Genomic DNA, 5,323 nt, shown 5'->3' with positions numbered 1-5,323 from the left:
ACCAGGAACTAGCTGAAGACAAAACCAGACTGTAATCCTGATAACAATCCCGATAAACAGGGATCCTCCCCATTGAGATTATCATTGTACTGTTTTAGGAACTAGCTGATTACGACCTTGGGAGTGGTCCCGAGGCAGGGAGTCCCCCTGCAACCACCATTGGATTTTTGGAATTTATGACCCTTTTGGATGACTGGGCTGTGGCCTCTTTTCTCAAAAATTTTCTCTCCAGGTCACTAGCGGCCGAACTCCTCCCCTGGCAACCAAAGCCACTTGTGCGTGACCTCAGCAAGGATGGTCTCCAGCGAGCCCTGCAGGGGGGCTCGCGCCAACCCGAGACCTGAGTGAGAGTCTCCCCAGCATTGAGAGACCCCCATTATGTCTATATTTTCAAAATTAGGCAAATATCTACCTCAAAACTTAACAATACCCCTTCTGGGCCTAAATACAAAGTTTAACCATAAGAACATGTGCTCAGCCACTCAGCCTTGCTCGGAGGCATGGCTGAACAGAGCGGCTGGGCCAACCGACCATTCAGGCTGGTGAGCCTTACCACGGTTGTGCTGCGCTTCTATGCCCTGAGGCCCACGCTGGGAGTGGCCCAGCATTCTAGCCTTGTAGGTCCTCAAGGTGGGTTCCGTTTGCAGCTTCGCAGACCCTCAGTGCTGCTAGGCCTTGTAGCTGCAGCCGCAGCTGTTCACATTCTACAATCTCCGGAGGCCACGATAACTCAAACCAAAAGAATGTAATTCCCTTCTTTAGCATACTTTGTTCAGAGGCAAAATCCAGACTTCTACCAAGCCTATCACAGGATGACACAATAAGATTGCTAGAGACGGCAAACCAAGGTGCAACTGTGTCACCTTCAGCCAAAAACCTCTCCAAAGCGCTCCGTAACAGCTCGTTAAGAGCCAGAAAAATCAGGTGTGATGTTGAAGCGCCCATTTTAAAATCCCATTCTTAAAGCGTCCACTTTTGTAGTGGCTCTACTTTCACTTTTATCCATCCATTCTAGTCGTGGCTCTACTGCCCTGCTCCCCCTTTTACCTGCAAGAGCAGAAAACCCGCTTTTGTTGCGGACATTTTAAACCGTCTGCTTTGGTTGCAGCTCTATTACCTCCATCCTGCCTTTTACCGGGGAGAGCAGAAAACCCGCTTTTGTTGCGGACACTTTAATTTTTACCTTGAGGATTATTTGGTGCACCCGCTGACTGCAATCAGCATACCGACGTCACCACTCCGCGTGTTGAGTTCTGAATCCTCCTTTCGGCCTCTGGCCTGGCAACCGAAGATCCCGGGTTTCCGGCACCACTTGCGGCGGGCTTCTTGACCGGCGAGGAAGAAACACCACCACACGAGGATTCTTCTCAGATCACGCTTTACTGGAGTGCACTTGGTTGAGAGAGAACATGAAGCAAAGGGGGGCAGGAAACGAGAGAGCAGAAGAGAGAGAGAGAGGGAGAGCGGTGAGAGAGGAGAGAGACGAGAGGGGCGAGAGGTTAGAGGCAACAGAGCCGGGGGCACTATGGCAGCTGCTTATATAGGGAATTAGCACACAGGTCGCCCTGTGATTGGCTGCCACCATCAGCTGCCACCAGACTGCATCATGATAGGCCCAGGGACCCTTATCCACAGCGCATGCCAGAAGCGGGGACACGCAGCTCTCAAAGGCATAGCCAAATATGGGGTTGTTTATAACCAACAAGACAGGATGTGGCGCCATCTTGTAATGGCGATCCTGTCCGGCTCACTACAGTAAGTGAAGTGTTTAACTCTAACACAGCAAGAAAAATTATCAAGTAGAAATTACATTCCCAATGCCCAGTTCAATAGTTTTAACATTTGTAGCAATTATTATCTATGCTGTCTTGATGAGTCCAAAGTTTTTTGCCTAAATCACTTCTATCATAACTTGTACTGCCAACCTAAAAATATTTTTTTAGACCTTAAAACATTTTCTTAGAAAAGCATGACATTTTATGTCCTTCAACCACATAAACTTTGCATCTCTTTTGGAAGTTTATTTTCTGAATTTGGCAGCAAAGAAAATGTAGTTATAATTTTCTAGTTATACAAAGGTACCACTATCTAGTCTTTATGCTCCATCAGTGACACTACAGGGATAAAATTTTACCTGAGAAAACAGGAAGTGCAGGGAAGCAGCTTCAGTATTGGAGGAATGGGGAAGTGTGGAAGGGGAAGGGGAGAAGGGCAGTAGGGAGGAGAACATGAAGGAATAGGATGGTCCAGTTGGGGGAAGGACAGAGAAAGAGAGCAAGGAAAGAGAAATCTTGATAGAGGGAGCCTTTATGAGGTTAGATAGAAACCTGGTACTAGGGAAATTCCCAGGAGTACACAAGGGTGATATCATCTAAGACTCTAAGCAATAGTTGAGAGGGTGTCTGAACTGGCATCAGGTTGATGACTACCTTAATTGTCATCATCAAACCTTCATCCAGTATCTTATGGAAGAGGTACAGAGATCCACACCTAACAACTGGACCAAGCTCCAAGAGTCCAGTTGAAGAGGGGGAGGAATAATAATAAGAGCAGAGGGGTCAAGACCATGATAGGGAAACCTACCAAAACAGTTGACCGGAGCTAATGGGAGCTCCTTGACTCCAAACTAACAGCTGGGGAACCTGCATAGGGCTGAACTTGGCCATCTGAATGTGGGGTTCAGTTGTGTGTCTTGGGCAGCAGGTGGAGCCACTGGCAGAAGTTTCTGTCCTGCTCAGTCCCACAGCTTTACAGCTTTACACGGAGGCTTATATTAATTACAAACTGTTTGGCCTATTGTTTAGGCTTATTACTAACTAGCTTTTATGACTTAAATTTACCCATAATTCTTTTCTATGTTTAACCATGTGGCTTGATACTTTTATCAGTAAGGCATTCTCATCTTGCTTCCCCTGCTTCTGGATAATGACTGCATCTCTGCCTTTCTTCTGATCCCGGAATTCTAGTCTGGTTGCCTTGCCTATACTTTTTGCGTGGCTACTGATAAGTCAGCATTTTATTAAACTAATACAAAGGACAAATCTTTACAACACACAAGAGCATTATCCCAAGCAGTTTTCTCACCTCTAAGATGAGATTTTGGGAAGTATCTAGTTCAAAAATTCTTTTTCTGTGGAAGACCTAAATAGGGCCAGAAGAGTGACTGAAAATTGGGTCCTGGTGTTGGCTCCCTTGTGGTCCTTACCTCCAGTGCCAAAATGGAGACTTGAGTTTAAGGACAAGTTTCTACATCCCTCCAGGAGTTCTGGTCTCCCCTCCAGAGAGTTTCCTGCATGATGATTGTACCTATTTGGAATCTTTCTCTGACTAATGGGATCCCTCAGGACTGGAAGGCCCTTGAGATAATACTGGGATCCATCTTGGCTCCAGCCATAGGGACTCTTTGATCCCTGACACCCATGAGCCTCATTAACACAACAGCCAGAACATCTTCAAGGGAGTTGCTGAGACTCAGTGGCTCTGGAGAGTGACTGAAGTAGAACCCTCTTACAGCCCAGTACCTGGATTCTGGAACTGGCTAAGGCAGTTGTAAGACATGGGTATGAAGCAGAGGTGTACACTGCATCTGGACTCAGGAAGAGAAGATAGGTAAGGAGCTTGAAGATAAGATAAGGCCCTGAAAAGGCAATTCCCACCAATCTACCGTGAACCACTGCTCCAACACTGTGGTGCATCAGGATGGCACTGGAATACAGAGGTGGATTTTTTTCCTCCGTAGCTGTGCACCATCGGGCAAGTTACTCTCTGTCTCATTCCCCTTTCCTAAACCTTCCGAATAAAAAGAGCTTGTAATGATAAACTAATATAATAATAATAAATATTATTTTTAATACTCTCTTGCAGGCACCACATTAAACAAATTTCCATGTAATGCTTTAGTTAGTTATTATCAGTACCTTTTGAGATGGATTCTGATTTTTAGATGAGGGCGGAAACACAAGGAATTTAGGTAATTTTCCCCAGGCTACTCTGTTAATTATCAGTCAGGACTAGCTTCCAGCTCTTGTTCTACTGCCCATGATCTTTATGATATCCTTTCTTTGGTGTAAGGTAGCCAGGTCAGGCCCAGGAAAAAGTTGCTTCTATTGGAGGAGAAGCTCATTTGAGAAATGTAAAAACTTTCAGCATGTTCTTGATAAATTTCTACAAATTTCCACAACATTTGAACAATGCTCAAATTGAACAAGGAGAGACTTAGAAATTCTCTCCGAAGACCACGCTTGAGCAAACCCTTGTATAAAGTGAGAGTGTGGCCCACAGAAAGATAATTTCCAACAGTGGACACAGAATTCTGGAAAAGTGCAGAAACAGTAGCATTCTTTGAGTGAGGCTCCGCGAAGAGGGTGTGGCTGGAGCAGATGGAGAAGTGAGAAGTGGGAAGTGGGGACTGGGAAGTGTTGAGTGATCTTGAAGCACTCAGAACTTTGGCTTTTCCTGGTGACTCAATAAGCCACTATAGGGCCAGCAAGATGGCTCAGTGGGGAAAGGAGCTTGCTGCTAAGCTTTCTATTCACGTTGATCCACTTGACCCACTTGGTGGAAAGAGAAAGCTAACTCCTGTGAGTTTTCCTCTGACCTCACAGGTATGCTGTGGTGTGTGTGTTACCCCACATAAATGTGCACATGCACACACAGATAGATAGATAGATAGATAGATAGATAGATAGATAGATAGATAGATAGATAGATAGATAGATAGTAATACTTTTTAAAAGAGGCCACCATAGTGGTGGTGGTTGTTGCTTTAAGTCAATATCTTGTTCTATAGCCGAAGTTGGCCCTAAGCTCACGACTTTGCCTCTCAAGTGCTGGGATTGCAGGTGTGTGTGTGTGTGTGTGTGTGTGTGTGTGTGTGTGACCTCAACCAGCTCCACTGGAGGATTTTAATAAGAGGATTTGCATGATGACCTTTTAAACACATTCATCCTAAGTAACTGTGTGGAGAGAAGACTATGGGGAAAGAGGATGAGAAATGGGAGTATTTGTGGGGGGGGTACTGCAACACTCCTGACAGGAAAGGATAACAACTTAGGCAATGGTGGAGATGGTGGGGATGGTGGATGTGGTGGATGTGGTGGATATGGTGGGTATGGTGGATGTGGTGGATGTGGTGGATGTGGTGGACATGGTGGATGTGGTGGATGTGGTGGACATGGTAGATGTGGTGGACGTGGTGGATGTGGTGGATGTGGTAGATATGGTGGACATGGTGGATGTGGTGGATGAGGTGGACGTGGTGGACCTGGTGGGTGTGGTGGACCTGGTGGATGTGGTGGACATGGTAGACGTGGTGGACATGGTG

Source organism: Microtus ochrogaster, chromosome 10 (assembly GCF_000317375.1).
Source record: "Microtus ochrogaster isolate Prairie Vole_2 chromosome 10, MicOch1.0, whole genome shotgun sequence".
NCBI lineage: Eukaryota > Metazoa > Chordata > Mammalia > Rodentia > Cricetidae > Microtus > Microtus ochrogaster.
Note: the sequence above shows the minus strand (reverse complement) of the source record.